We start from the raw sequence: 16,106 nt of genomic DNA on the forward strand, positions 1-16,106 counted from the left end.
CGCAGAGTGAAAGCAAAAGGGCAAACAAGTGCTAAGCATCTCTGGGAACGCCTTCAAGATTGTTGGAAGACCATTCCCGGTGACTAGCTCTGGAAGCTCATCAAGAGAATGCCAAGAGTGTGCAAAGCAGTCATCAAAGCAAAAGGTGGCTACTTTGAAGAACCTAGACTATAAGACATATTTTCAGATGTTTCACACTTTTTTGTAAAGTATATAATTCCACATGTGTTAATTCATAATTTTGATGCCTTCAGTGTGAATGTACAATTTTCATAGTCATGAAAATACAGAAAAATCTTTAATTGAGGTGCGTCCAAACTTTTGGTCTGTACTGTATGTCACACAAAATAGTTAATAAATAACATTTTCCACATGTCTACTTTACATCAGCACAATTTTGAAGCCAAATGTATTTATTTTTTTATAAGAAGTTATAAAAGGGTTAAATATTGACCAGCGCTTTTTAATTTTTCCAACAAAATTTACAAGACCTTTTTTTTTTTAGGGACTACATCACATTTGAAGTCACTTTAAGGGGTCTATTATTATTATTATAACGCCATTTATTCCATGGTGCTTTACATGTGAGGAGGGGTATACACAATAAAAACAAGTACAGTAATCTGAAACAATACAAGTCACCACTGGTACAGGAGGAGAGAGGACTCTGCCCGCAAGGGCTCACAATTTACAAGGGATGGGTGAGGATACAATAGGTGAGAGCAGGGCTGGTCGTACAGTGGTTTGGTCGATCTGTGGTTACTGCAGGTTATAGGCTTGTCAGAAGAGGTGAGACTTCAGGTTCTTTTTGAAGGTTTCCATGGTAGGTAAGAGTCTGATATATTGTGGTAGAGAGTTCCAGAGTAGGGCTGATGCCTGATAGAAATCTTGTATGCGATTGTGAGAAGAGGCGGTAAGAGGGTAGTAGAGAAGGAGATTTTGTGAGGATCGGAGGTTGCGTGCAGGTAAGTACCGAGAGACAAGGTCACAAATTATGGAGGATACAGGTTGTGGATGGCTTTGTATGTCATGGTTAGGGTTTTGAACTGGAGTCTATGGATAATTTGGAGCCAGTGCAGGGATTGACAGAGGGGAGAGGCCAGTGAATAGCGGGGGGGGGACAGGATTAGACGGGCAGCAGAGTTTAGAATAGATTGGAGGAGTACGACAGTGTTAGAGGTGAGGCCACAAAGCAAGAGGTTGCAGTAGTCAAGGTGGGAGATGATGAGGGCATGGACTAGGGTTTTTGCAGATTCCTGATTAAGGAATGTACAGATCCATGAAATATTTTTGAGTTGAAGGCGGCAGGAAGTGGAAAGGACTTGGATATGTGGTTTGAAAGAAAGATCAGTGTCAAGGATTACCCAGAGGCAACGAGCTTCTGGGACTGGGGAGAGTAAGCAGCCATTTACTTTAATGGATAGGTCTGTTGGGGGAGTCGAGTGAGATGAGGGAAAGAAAATGGACCTCAACATTTGTTGTGTAATTTCTCATGAGCATGTTGATACCCCATATGAGGGAGAAAACCATAGGGTTCACAACAGAGCTCAGAAGGGAAGGAGCGCCATTTGACTTTTTGAAAGTGAAATTTCCTGGAATCATCAGTGGACATCATGTCCCGTTTGGAGAACCCCTGATGTGCCTAAGCAATGGAAACCCCCAACAATTGACCCCATTTTGGAAACTAGACCCCTCAAGGAATGTAATTAAATGTGTGGCCTGCATCTTGAATCCCAGGGTGCTTCACAGTAGTTTATAGCATTAAGCTGGGAAAATAATAAAATCACATTTTCCCCACAAAAATGTTATTTTAGCCCCAAATGTTACATTTTAAAAGGGTAACAGGAGAAATTGCACCATACAATTTGTTGCGCAATTTCTCGTAAGTACACCGATACTCCATATATTGCCATATATTTGGGAATACTACCTCTGAGGCACAGTGCAAAGCTCAGAAAGGAAGAGGAACCATATTGGAGTTCAGATTTTGCTGGAATGGTTTGAGGGTGCCATGACACATTGGCAGAGCCCCTAAGGTGCCAGAACAACAGAGCCCACACACGTGACGTGACCCCATTTTACAAACTAAACCTCTCATATAATTCATTTAGGGCGACAGATCATATTGACACCAAGGGTGTGTCACATTTTGTACGATTGGGAAGTGAAGAAAAAAAATAACTACATTTTTATCACCAAAATTTTGTTTTAGCCCCAGATTTTACATTTTTACACAAGTGGGTAGAAATGGGACCAAAGTTTATCCCACAATTGCTACCGAACGTAGCAATACCCCATATGTAGCTGTACAGTGCTACTTAGTCATACAGAGAGACTCGGGAGGAATGGATAGCCATTTGCCTCCTCAAGCGCTGATTTTCCTAGAACAGCTTGCAGAATCCATATACAGAGACCCTAATTGCTAGAAGAGCAGAATCCCCCCTCAAGTTACCTCATTTTGGAATTTACACCCTTCTGTGAATTTATCTTCAGGTGTAGTGACGATTTCTCCTTCCCCAATGACAGCACAACGGAGAGTGACGATCCTCCCTTCAGGGACACGAAACCTACAGATAAAAAGGGCGGTACCTCTCCCTCACATCAGTTTGGATTCCTGTACATGAAGAAGAAAGACAGGAAGACGGTGTTCAGCCCCAGCCAGGCCAGTGCAGGCAGCGGGGATCCCCTGCCACGGCTGGTGCGGTGTCCTAAAGCCGCCACCGCTGTGACTGAGAGGTCTTTCAGGGTGTGCAGGGGGGAGCGCAGCCCCCGCAAAATACTCTGGTCCTGGACTTCCGGACAAAGTCGCCCCCTGATGACGCGGCCGGCGGGTCACATGAACAAAGGAGGAACTTACGGCATTGGACTGGAAGAAGCACAGGGAATGCAAAATGCTTTTTTTTTTAAAAGGCAGCGGGGTGATATGCTCCCTGCAGCTAAGCGATCCCTTGTAGGATGGAGGCGCAAGACAGCGAACAGCAGCAGCCAAGAATAAGACAGCATGAATCTTCAGCCAAGTTGAGTGGATGTTCCAGCAGTCATTCTACTCAGTAGAGCAGGAGCTCCGGCGCGGTGGACAAGACTCCAGCCTCAAAATGCCCATCAGTGGAACCTATTCCTCCAAAACTAGTACCCGTCGCTGCATCTGATTGGTGAGTGATTTTCTTGAAAGTTCCCCTGGTAATTGGGGTCACCTTTCCCTTTCATTATTCAGGGAGGAAAGTTTGGCTAAAACCAAACACAGAAGCTGCACAAAGTATAAGAAGGATTTACTTATCACCTGGGATAAAAAACTCTGCCATTCATGCATAGAGCAGGTGCTATGTGAGGAGACCCCAAATGTTGCCTCCGAATTAAGATCAGTAATCAATATTGAGGTTGAAAGCACCTTTAGATCCCTCTCACAAGGGGGTGGTGTCAGGAAACAGAAGGCCAGCAAGCCGCTAGTTCCGAGGAGAAAGACTGATTCATCAGACGCTTCCTCATCCTCAGAGGAAGAAATGGGGGGGGGGGGGGCGCATTGTTTACCATTAGAGGAGATAGAAGTTTTGGTTAAAGCCGTAAGATACACTATGGGAGTAATGGACCCTAGCCCGGAAAAAACAGTGCAGGATGTGATGTTTGGGGGATTGGGACAAAAACGGAGGTCATTTCCCCTAAATGAAAATATACAGGCCCTTACTAAAAAGGAGTGGGACAAACTGGATAGGAAAAACTCATGTGTACCATCCCTCAAGAGGAAATATCCCTTTGAGGATTTAGCATCAACATCCTGGGATACAGCCCCATAATTAGATGTAGCGGTAGCAAAGGCTTCCAAGAAATTTACCCTCCCTTTGAGGACATGGGAGTTTTGAAAGACTCACCTGGAAAAAAGGCAGATTCCTTCCTTAAAGGTGCATGGGAAACATCTGGGGGCAGTTTAAGACCTGCTATAGCAGCAACCTGAACCTCTAAATCTCTAATGATATAGCTAGAACAATTGGAAAAATGGCTCCAGGATAGGGTATCCAGAGACAGGATACTAAAGTCCATTCCCTTAATGCAGGAGGCATCAGCCGATTGTTCGACTGGTGGCCAAGTCTTCAGCTCTCTCTAATGCAGCCCGTAGAGCACTTTGGCTTAAATGCTGGCCTGGAGACATACAGACTAAAGGTACTGTCACACTAGACGATATCGCTAGCGATCCGTGACGTTGCAGCGTCCTCGCTAGCGATATCGTCCAGTGTGACAGGCAGCAGCGATCAGGCCCCTGCTGGGAGATCGCTGGTCGGGGAAGAAAGTCCAGAACTTTATTTCGTCGCTGGACTCCCCGTAGACATCGCTGAATCGGCGTGTGTGACACCGATTCAGCGATGTCTTCACTGGTAACCAGGGTAAACATCGGGTAACTAAGCGCAGGGCCGCGCTTAGTAACCCGCTGTTTACCCTGGTTTCCAGCGTAAAAAAACAAACAGTACATACTTACATTCAGCTGTCTGTCCCTTGCTGTCTGGTTCCTGCCTTGACTGCTGGCCGTAGTGAAAGCAGAGCACAGCCACAGCAGTGAGTCACCGCTGTGTGACTCACCGCTGCGCTGTGCTTTCACTTTCACTTTGCGGCCAGCAGTCAGTGCAGGGACCAGACGGCAAGGGACAGACAGCTGAATGTAAGTATGTACTGTTTGTTTTTTTACGCTGGTAACCAGGGTAAACATCGGGTTACTAAGCGCGGCCCTGCGCTTAGTTACCCGATGTTTACCCTGGTTACTGGGGACCTCGGGATCGTTGGTCGCTGGAGAGCGGTCTGTGTGACAGCTCTCCAGCGACCAAACAGCGACGCTGCAGCGATCCGGATCGTTGTCGGTATCGCTGCAGCGTCGCTAAGTGTGACGGTACCTTAAGTCACAATTATGCTCCATTCCCTGTGAGGGCAATTTTCTATTTGGGCAAACATTAGATGACATCCTTCAAAAGGCAGGGGATAAGAAAAAGGGGTTCCCTAATCTGTCCATCCCTACATACACTGCTCAAAAAAAAATTAAAGGGAACACTTAAACAACAACATATAACTTCAAATAAATCAAACGTCTGTGAAATCAAACTGTCCACTTAGGAAGCAACACTGTTTGACAATCAATTTCACATGCTGTTGTGCAAATGGAATAGACAACAGAAGGAAATTATTGGCAATTATCAAGACATACTCAATAAAAGGAGTGGTTCTGCAGGTGGGGACCACAGACCACATCTCAGTACCAATGCTTTATGGCTGATGTTTTGGTCACTTTTGAATGTTGGTTGTGCTTTCACACTCGTGGTAGCAGGAGACTGACTCTACAACCCACACAAGTGGCTCAGGCAGTGCAGCTCATCCAGAATGGCACATCAATGCAAGCTGTGGCAAGAAGGTTTGCTCTGTCTGTCAGCGTAGTGTCCAGAGGCTGGAGCCGCTACCAGGAGACAAGCCTGTACACCAGGAGATGTGGAGGGGGGCCGTAGGAGGGCAACAACAACTCAGCAGCAGGACAGCTACCTCAGCCTTTGTGCAAGGTGGAACAGGAGGAGCATGGCCAGAGCCCTGCAAAATGACCTCCAGCAGGCCACAAATGTGCACGTGTCTGCACAAATGGTTAGAAACCGACTCCATGAGGATGGTCTGAGTGCCCGACGTCCACAGATGGGGTTGTGCTCACAGCCCAACACCGTGCAAGACAACTGGCATTTGCCACAGAACACCAGGATCACAGATGAAAGCAGGTTCACACTGAGCACATGTGACAGACGTGACAGAGTCTGGAGACGTCGTGGAGAGCGATCTGCTGCCTGCAACATCCTTCAGCATGACTGGTTTGGCAGCGAGTCAGTAATTGTGTCGGGGGCATTTCTTTGGAGGGCCGCACAGCCCTCCATGTGCTCACCAGAGGTAGCCTGACTGCCATTAGGTACCGAGATAAAATCCTCAGACCCCTTGTGAGACCATATGCTGGTGCGGTTGGCCCTGGGTTCCTCCTAATGCAGGACAATGCCAGACCTCATGTGGCTGGAGTGTGTCAGCAGTTCCTGCAAGATGAAAGCATTGATGCTATGGACTGGCCTGCCCGTTCCCCAGACCTGAATCTGATTGAACAGATCTGGGACATCATGTCTCGCACCATTCACCAACGTCACGTTGCACCACAGACTGTCCAGGAATTGGCGGATGCTTTAGTCCAGGTCTGGGAGGAGATCCCTCAGGAGACCATCCGCCGCTTCATCAGGAGCATGCCCAGGCCTTATAGGGAGGTCATACAGGCACATGGAAGCCACACACACTACTGAGCATAAATTCCTTGTCCCTGAAGTTGGATCAGCCTGTAACTTCATTTTGCACTTTGATTTTGAGCATCATTCCAACTCCAAACCTCCCTGGGATATTAGTTGTGATTTATGTTGATAATTTTTAGGTTTTATTGTTCTCAACACATTCCTCTATGTAATGAATAAATATTTACAACTGGAATATTTCATTCAGTGATATCTAGGATGTTGGATTTTAGTGTTCCCTTTATTTTTTTGAGCAGTGTATAAGCCCTCACATGGCCATTTTGACCAAAAAATAAAAAAAAGTTATGGCTCTGGGAAGAAGGGGAGCAAAAAATGAAAAAAACAAAAAGATACTGCTGGTCATTAAAGGGTAAGGCTACGTTCACATTAGCGTTTTGCGTGTTTGCGTCGGGCGACGCAGCGGCGACACATGCGTCATGCGCCCCTATATTTAACATGGGGGACGCATGGACATGCGTTGTGCTGCGTTGTGCGACGCATGCGTTTTTTTTGCCGCAACAAGTTTCATTTTTCTTGCGTCCAAATTTCGGCAAAAAACGACGCATGCGTCGCAAAACGCAGCGTTTTTGCGTGCGTTTTGGTGCGTTTTTATTTGCGATGTACGTTGCGTCGCCGACGCAGCGGCGCACAACGCAAATGTGAACGTAGCCTTAAGGACATTAAAATTCAAAGTTTAAAAATTTTCAAAATTTTTGCCAAATTTTAGTTTTTCTTTTCACAAATAAATACAAGCAATATCGAAGAAATGTTACCACTATCATGCAGTACAATATTTCACAAGGAAATCTCAAAATCACAGGGATCAGTAGAAGCATTCCAGTGTCAGGCTATGTGCACTCGTTGTGGATTAGGCTTAGGAATTTCTGCTGCGGATTCTGCCTCTCCTGGCAGAAAACGCACCTGCGGATTTGTTGCATTTTTTGTGCGGTTCCGCAGCGTTTTTTTGTGCGTTTTTGCTGCGGTTTTCTTGCGGATTTGCTGCGTTTTTTACCCCTGCGGTTTTCTGTAATGGAATGGGTATAAAAACGCTGCAGATTCACAAAAAAGAAGTGGCATGCTACTTCTTTTAAACCGCAGCGTTTCCGCAGCGGATTTTCCGCAAAGTGTGCACAGCATTTTCTTTTCTCATTGATTTACATTGTACTGTAAATCAATTGCGGATCTGCAGCATTTCTGCACATACCCTTAAAACCACATGAAGTGTAAAAATTGGCCTGGTCATTAACATGAAAACCACCTTTAGCAGTAAATCGGTTCCAGAGTTATTACAACATAAAGTGACAGTGGTCAGAATTGGAAAATTTGACCTGGATAGGAGGGTGAAAACAGGATTGGGGTGAAGGGGTTAACATGTAACTGATTCAACTTATAACATCTTTGGAAATTCTGTTGTGCATAATAATTTGGAACAATGCATTTTGATTTTTTTTTAGTTTTCAAAAGTTATCGTTGTGAGGTTTGTCCAATAAAATTTGATTTATGCTCTAAAGCAGACCTGAGCAAAGTGCGGCCGGGCGGGCCACATCCGGCCCTTCGACTGCCTCAGTCCGGCCCGTGGACTGAGACAGCTGAGGGGCTGAAAACAGTGGCCCACAGTCCACACCGTGCCCGCTCAGTGTCTATACCTACGCTTACTGCATTGGTGGGGGAGGGGCCTCGGGCCACTTCCTCCACCAATCAACGTGTGAAACAGCTGATGCGATGATGTCATTTCATTGCGACAGCTGTGTACTACGGAGAGTCAACGAACCGGAGACACCAAGACAGGAGCAAAAGCAGAACGCCAGGGAACAGGACTGAGGTATATGTTTTTTTTAGTTATTTATGTATATGGAATATTTGGCTGCACATGGGGAGGCTATGGGTGTCTTACTGGGGACATGGCGAGGCTATGGGTGTCTTGCTGTGAACATGGGGAGGCTATAGGTGTCTTACAGTAAACATGGGAGGCTACGAAGGTCTTACTGTGGGCCTCATATGCTGGAGGATACGGGGAGGCTGCTTGGGCCTCATATGCTGGAGGACACGGGGAGGCTGCGTGGGCCTCATATGCTGGAGGATACGGGGAGGCTGCTTGGGCCTCATATGCTGGAGGACACGGGGAGGCTGCGTGGGCCTCATATACTAGAGGACACGGGGAGGCTGCGTGGGCCTCATATGCTGGAGGACACGGGGAGGCTGCGTGGGCCTCATATGCTGGAGGACACGGGGAGGCTGCGTGGGCCTCATATGCTGGAGGACACGGGGAGGCTGCGTGGGCCTCATATGCTGGAGGACACGGGGAGGCTGCGTGGGCCTCATATGCTGGAGGACACGGGGAGGCTGCGTGGGCCTCATATGCTGGAGGACACGGGGAGGCTGCGTGGGCCTCATATGCTGGAGGACACGGGGAGGCTGCGTGGGCCTCATATGCTGGAGGACACGGGGAGGCTGCGTGGGCCTCATATGCTGGAGGACACGGGGAGGCTGCGTGGGCCTCATATGCTGGAGGACACGGGGAGGCTGCGTGGGCCTCATATGCTGGAGGACACGGGGAGGCTGCGTGGGCCTCATATGCTGGACATCGAGGGGCTGTGTGGGGCTCTTACAATATATAGAAGAGGCTGTATTCAGGTTCAAAAAATATATAAGGTAATGTTGGCATACTAAATTCTTCCCACTATTGAGTGATAATAATAATTACATTTAATTATATGTTGATATCAATATTGGGCTTCATTCATTTGAGCCTATTGGTTCGGACCTCTACAACAGTCACAGTCTCTCATGTGGTCCCTCCGGAAAATTAATTGCCCACCCCTGCTCTAAAGTTTGATGATATGAACATTATACTGACTCATTTGCATCAACCATTTAGGAAAATCAGACAAAAATAGCATTTGCTTAATAATTTGGAACAATATTATGCTGTAAATTTTAAGTCCGGAGACTAACAGTCAGTCCATACATCACGGTCCGTTTACGTACTGGCAAAGTTGGATGTCAAGTTCGGAGTTTATCATTTTTACTACATGGACGCCAATAGGCATTTGAAAAAAAGGTGGAATATCCCTTAGGGTATGTTCACACGTTCCTGATTTCCATCCTTTTTTTTTCAGGACTGTTTTTTAAAAAACTGCAGCTCTTGGCAGAAAACGCAGGTCCTTTTTTTGGTCCTTTTTTTGTCCTTTTTTGATCCTTTTTTTTTATCCTTTTTTTTTATCCTTTTTTTTATGCAGTTTTTAAAATGGCTGAAAATACCCTAACCCTACCCCTAACCTTAACCCTTCCCCTAACCCTACCCCTAACCCTATTCTAACCTTAGTGGAAAAAAAAAAAAATTCTTAATTTTTTTTTATTGTCCCTACCTATGGGGGTGACAAAGGGGGGGGGGTGTCATTTACTATTTTTTTTTATTTTGATCACTGAGATAGGTTATATCTCAGTGATCAAAATGCACTTTGGAACGAATCTGCCGGCCGGCAGATTCGGCGGGCGCACTGCGCATGCGCCCGCCATTTTGCAAGATGGCGGCGCCCAGGGAGAAGACGGCCGGACGGACACCGGGATGCCAGGTAAGTATAAGGGGGGGGAGATTAGGGCACGGGGGGGGCATCGGAGCACTGGGGGGGGGGCATCGGAGCACGGGGCGGTGGGATTGGAGCACGGGGGGGCGGGATCGGAGCACGGGGGGGGCAGCCACACTCCGCCCACGCACTTCCGCCCGCTTCCCCGCACTTCCTGCTGCAGCGGTTCTGCACCACAAACCGCAGTAAAACCCGCAGATATTTTTTTCATCTGCGGGTTTTACTGCGGGTTTGACCTCACAATGGAGGTCAATGGGTGCAGAACCGCTGCGGCTCCGAAAAAAGAAGTGACATGGTACTTCTTTTTTCCCGCAGCTATTCAGCGCGTTTTTTTTTTTTTATTTTCCGTATTGTGGGCACAGCAGTTCCTGTTTTCCATAGGGTACAATGTAATGTACCCTGCATGGAAAACAGCTGCGGACCCGCAGCGGGAAAATCGCGGCAATTCCGCATGAAAAAAAGGATCGTGTGAACATGGCCTTAAGGGTATTTGCACACGTTGCAGATTTCCTGCAGATCTGCAGCTTTTTTTCCTGCGCAGAAACGCTGCAGATCTGCAAGTGATTTACAGTACAATGTAAATCAACGGCAAAAAAAAAACGCTGTGCAGGAAAATCTTCACAGAAAACGCAGCAGATTCAAAAAAGAAGCATGTCAATTCTTTGTGCAGATCTGCTGTGTTTCTGCACCCATTCCATAACAGAAATCTGCAGGGGGAAAAAAAGGAAGAAATCTGCACAAAAATCTGCAACATGTGCACATACCAAAAAAAGGCGCAGATTCTGACCTGTGTTTTCTGCCAAGAAATGCAGAATCTGCACAGAAAATTCCACAGTCAAATATGCAACGTGTGCACATAGCCTAAGTCCTTTTCAGGTCTGGTCATTAAAGGGTTAAAATATTTGGAGAAAAGCACAGATTTCATAAAAAAACAAAGCAAAAACATTTTGATTCAAAGCAAGACAGCAGTAGCAGCTCCCTCCCACCAATAAAGGTCACATGCCTTCTTTCACGTGAGCGCAGAAGCAGGAAGTTGGGTAATTCTGGAGTTTAGAGCCGGCATATGCTGTGTAGGCTGCTTTATCCTAGTGATTGCCATCCACTGAGTCAATGGGTGCACATTTTAATTTCACAATCATGTGGCATTGGCCCATCTTATGGCCACCTGAATGCACAGCATTCCTATTTTAAGTGGGTGATCAAGTAGGATGCCACTCCAAATACGAATTTTATCTGAACTTAGCACTCCAAAAGTCAATGCCAAAAAAGCCATGAATTTATTGTGTTTCACAGGGCAATCCATTGTATAAATCTGACATTTCGGCCAATTATTAGGCCTTCTTGGTGACAGATTCCCTCTGACAGTTGCAGGTGGAGCAATGCTCCATACACGGCTGTATGAGATAGAATGTGGATGTGTGTCATAGCCATTACCTGCTAAGCATGGGAAAGAGTCACCGCGTGATCCTGCTCCAGACTTGCACCGAACATGTACATCGGACGTTGGGAAAAGGTTAAAGGGGTTGTCCAATCTCAGAAAAAAAGTCTGCAGATACTTTATGTGATTGCAGACTGCCGAATCATGACAGTCTGCAATATGCATGCTGTCACAATTCCTGTGTATTCCCTATATAAGTGGGTGGTCATGTCACCACATACATGTGATATGCGTACTTGTGGTCATATGATGCCTACTCAGACCTGGTAAAAGAAAACTGTAGTAAGGCAAGTTCAGGAGTCTTGTCATCACATGACAGCAAGTGTGCAAATCACATATATTGGTCATGTGATCACCCTTACGGGGAAAACATGGAATTGGACAGTGTGCACACTCACGATTTGGCATTCTACTGATGTGAGTGGTGCGTGTGTGAGCTTCATGTGCAGGAGTGAGAGGGGTGTGTATACATGCTGCATGTGTCTGACGTGTGGGCGGGCCGTGCTGCATGTGTCTGACGTGTGGGCGGGCCGTGCTGCATGTGTCTGACGTGTGGGCGGGCTGTGCTGCATGTGTCTGAGGTGTGACAAGGCTGTGCTGCATGTGTCTGACGTGTGAGCGGGCTGTGCTGCATGTGTCTGACGTGTGAGCGGGCTGTGCTGCATGTGTCTGACGTGTGAGCGGGCTGTGCTGCATGTGTCTGACGTGTGAGCGGGCTGTGCTGCATGTGTCTGACGTGTGAGCGGGCTGTGCTGCATGTGTCTGACGTGTGAGCGGGCTGTGCTGCATGTGTCTGACGTGTGAGCGGGCTGTGCTGCATGTGTCTGACGTGTGAGCGGGCTGTGCTGCATGTGTCTGACGTGTGAGCGGGCTGTGCTGCATGTGTCTGACGTGTGAGCGGGCTGTGCTGCATGTGTCTGACGTGTGGGCGGGCTGTGCTGCATGTGTCTGAGGTGTGACAAGGCTGTGCTGCATGTGTCTGACAAGGCTGTGCTGCATGTGTCTGACGTGTGACAAGGCTGTGCTGCATGTGTCTGACAAGGCTGTGCTGCATGTGTCTGACGTGTGACAAGGCTGTGCTGCATGTGTCTGACAAGGCTGTGCTGCATGTGTCTGACGTGTGACAAGGCTGTGCTGCATGTGTCTGACGTGTGACAAGGCTGTGCTGCATGTGTCTGACGTGTGACAAGGCCGTGCTGCACGTGTCAGACGTGTGACAAGGCTGTGCTGCATGTGTGTGAGCATACTGTGCATGCGTGCTGCTTTCGTGAGCAGCGCCAGAGACTGAACCGTGGCTCCGGGAAGGAGAGTGCAGCGTGGGACATTTCCTTATACTAACCTCCAGCTGGGGACGTTAATTGAAAGGGTACAACCCCTTAAGTGTTATTGTGGCACTGCAGCCCCCACACTAAAGTTGTGCTTTATATCACTGGTAGCAGACGCCCCCATAGTCAGGCACAAGAGGGAAAGAACACAGGAGCCCAGGTCGCCAGAGCCGCACAGTGCCCCCACAGCCGGCCGCCTCACTCTTCCCCCATCCCGCGCCCCTCTGAAAGCGACTCAGCTGAGCATTACCTGTACCGCAGAACAAGGAACGTCAGCGCCGCTCACTGACGTGTGACGTCATGGCGCAATGACGTCACACGCTCTGCCGCTGCCGGCTATGAGTCGGGCCAGCCTGAGAACCCCATACTGCGGGTAGTTAGGGCAATCTGTGTCCCTGGAGACTAGCGGCAGGCAGGAGTGCGGGAGCGCCCGGGGGCATGCGGGAGTCCTCGGTAATAACCGTCACTTCACCTCCCGGGTCCGCGCGCCTCACGTGACCGGCACACAGAAGTTGGTTTGGGCTGGGCGGGGCAGTCGCCATGGTGATGGTGGGATGTACACAAATCAGTGCGAAGGCTGAGAGGAGACAGTGAGGGGCGCTGATGTGAGTATATATTACTGAGCCCCGCACTGGGCGAGGGGGCTCCGAGGGGCCGTGCTGTACCTGCTGCGGCATAGTGTGAACAGGGCTGAGCGGCCGTCATTAGGACCCGGAGGACTGCAGCACTTTGTGCTAAGGATCAATTTGTAATTGCTTGTAAGAAGTTGACGTAATAGCTTTGAAGGTGGCAATGAAAGGGTTATTGCCAAGAAACACGTTATCCCTATCCAGCTACAGCCCCTATTAAATGGGGAGAAGGTGCAGGCGCTCCAGTCATTGTCTATGGGACGGTGGGAGCACCGACAGTCCTATTAATGGTGATTGTGTCACCGAGTCTCCGATAATGAGCGGTAGAGCCCCGTTCTCAGCATCGCTGGGCGTCTCTGCGATTGGACCCCAGCAGCAAGTGATCCCCTATACATAGGAGGAGGGGCAGGAGAGATTAGGTTGGGGGGAATAATCCTGCAATCTTCTGTGGTAGAATCGGTATGAGGCTACTAAATTATCCATAAAGGGTTAAAGATTGCCTTGCGCAGGCGTGTACTACGGAGGACATAGAATGAACTTCAATCCAATATGGCGGCCAGCATGCACCCAGTGGGTAAGGAAAGGGTGAATCAAACACCCGAAAACTCCGCCCATATGACCGAAAACCGGTCCCGCCAAATTCAGGTGACAGGTTCCCTTTAAACGTTCCAAAAATTCCTGTGAAGCACCTGAAGGGTTAATAAACTTCTTGAATGTGGTTTTGAGCACCTTGAGGGGTGCAGTTTTTAGAATGGTGTCACACTTGGGTATTTTCAATCATATAGACCCCTCAAAGTGACTTCAAATGAGATGTGGTCCCTAAAAAAAAATGGTGTTGAAAAAATGAGAAATTGCTGGTCAACTTTTAACCCTTATAACTCCCTAACAAAAAAAAAATGTTACTTATTAAGTATTTTGTGTGACATATCGCTGTGATTTAATTGCATAAAAATTCAAATTTGGAAAATTGTGAAATGTTCAAAATTTTCGCCAAATTTTTTTCACAAATAAACGCAGGTAATATCAAAGAATTTTTACCACTATCATGAAGTACAATATGTCACGAGAAAACAATGTCAGAATCACCGGGATCCGTTGAAGCGTTCCAGAGTTATAACCTCATAAAGGGACAGTGGTCAGAATTGTAAAAATTGGCCCGGTCATTAACGTGCAAACCACCCTTGGGGGTAAAGGGGTTAATATCTGCCCCCAGTCACTGGCTTTCCCACTCTGGCAGAGAAAATTGAGCGGGAGCCCGAGCCAGTTTTTTCTGTGATTTAACCCTTTATTTTAACTGAGCCCCCAAATTTTTCACACAGACACTTCTAACATTAGTAGTGAGGACTATGTAAAAAAACAAGGGATAAGAGATGGTTTACTGTATGTAAACCAGGTCTCATATCCTGTCGGGTTTGGGAAGGAGAAAGCAAAAGCCGACAATTGAATTACCGGCTTTTCTGCTATCTAGCGCTATATGAAATATGATATGATATGTACAGGATATATGTGTGTTTCAATAATATATATAGACTGTATATATGATTTTACAAATATTTGAGGCCATGGATCCATTCTATGTCCATTCTGCAAGCCAGCGAGAAAATCTCGTCATACGGATGCCATACGGATGACCCCCAGACAATTTTTGGAGAAAAAAATTGCATCCTTTCATTGAATACGGATCACTGTTCAGGACATTTTCTGCGTATCTAGGCCATCAAAAACGGACCGTATTTTTATACATTGTGTGTGGCTCCGGCCTTAGACACATATAGGCAGGGGTTAATATTGCTATTGCAGTACTTCTATAGGTATACTGCTGCTCCAACCTAAAAAGAAACGTCCTTTTTAGGGCAACATATTTTTTACCTTATTAATACCAGATAGTTTGCAGGCATATAAATATACAGTACAGACCAAAAGTTTGGACACACCTTCTCATTTAACCCCTTTACCCCCAATGGTTTTTTGCACGTTAATGACCGGGCCAATTTTTACAATTCTGACCATTGTCCTTTATAAGATTAGAACTCTGAAACGCTTCAACGGATCCTGATGATTCTGACACTGTTTTCTCGTGACATATTGTACTTCATGGTAGTGGTAAAATTTCTTTGATTTTACCTGCATTTCTTTGTGAAAAAAATTGAAAATTTTGAAAATTTCGCAATTTTCCAACTTTGAATTTTTATGCATTTAAATCACAGAGATATGTCACACAAAATACTTAAAGGGACACTGTCACCTGAATTTGGAGGGAACAATCTTCAGCCATGGAGGCGGGGTTTTGGGGTTTTTGATTCACCCTTTCCTTACCCGCTGGCTGCATGCTGGCTGCAATATTGGATTGAAGTTCATTCTCTGTCCTCCGTAGTACACGCCTGCGCTGTGCAAGATTGCCTTGTGCAGGCGTGTACTACGGAGGACAGAGAATGAACTTCAATCCAATATTGCAGCCAGCATACAGCCAGCGGGTAAGGAAAGGGTGAATCAAAAACCCCGCCTCCATGGCTGAAGATTGTTCCCTCCAAATTCAGGTGACAGTGTCCCTTTAATAAGTAACATTTCCCACATGTCTACTTTACTCTAGCACAATTTTGGAACCAAATTTTTTTTTGTTAGGGAGTAATAAGGGTTAAAAGTTGACCAGCAATTTCTCATTTTTACAACACCATTTTTTTTAGGGACCACATCACAACTGAAGTCACTTTGAGGGGTCTATATTGTGATGTGCTGCTGCAGTGCAGTATGGAGCAATCTCCACCAGGGGGTGCTGGATAAGGAAAGGAGGCTGCACACACAGCACAGCTACACTGAACAACAACACAGGTGTCACAGGTAAT

At 46.9% G+C, this 16,106-nt stretch overlaps 2 protein-coding genes across 3 annotated transcripts in view; one reads left to right on the forward strand and one right to left on the reverse strand.

Moving 5' to 3' along the window:
• Positions 1-13,119, reverse strand: part of FIG4 (FIG4 phosphoinositide 5-phosphatase) — a 683,868-nt gene extending 670,749 nt beyond the window's left edge. Inside the window, exon 1 of the mRNA XM_069726226.1 lies at positions 12,885-13,119. The gene's annotated coding sequence lies outside the window, so the exon portion shown is untranslated. The remainder of the gene's footprint in view (positions 1-12,884) is intronic.
• A 60-nt stretch (positions 13,120-13,179) lies between these two features.
• The window catches only part of AK9 (adenylate kinase 9), a 234,122-nt gene continuing 231,195 nt past the window's right edge, over positions 13,180-16,106 (forward strand). For both annotated transcript variants that reach the window (XM_069726227.1, XM_069726228.1), the window contains exon 1: positions 13,180-13,239. The gene's annotated coding sequence lies outside the window, so the exon portion shown is untranslated. The remainder of the gene's footprint in view (positions 13,240-16,106) is intronic.

This window comes from Ranitomeya imitator, chromosome 5 (genome assembly GCF_032444005.1).
Source record: "Ranitomeya imitator isolate aRanImi1 chromosome 5, aRanImi1.pri, whole genome shotgun sequence".
NCBI lineage: Eukaryota > Metazoa > Chordata > Amphibia > Anura > Dendrobatidae > Ranitomeya > Ranitomeya imitator.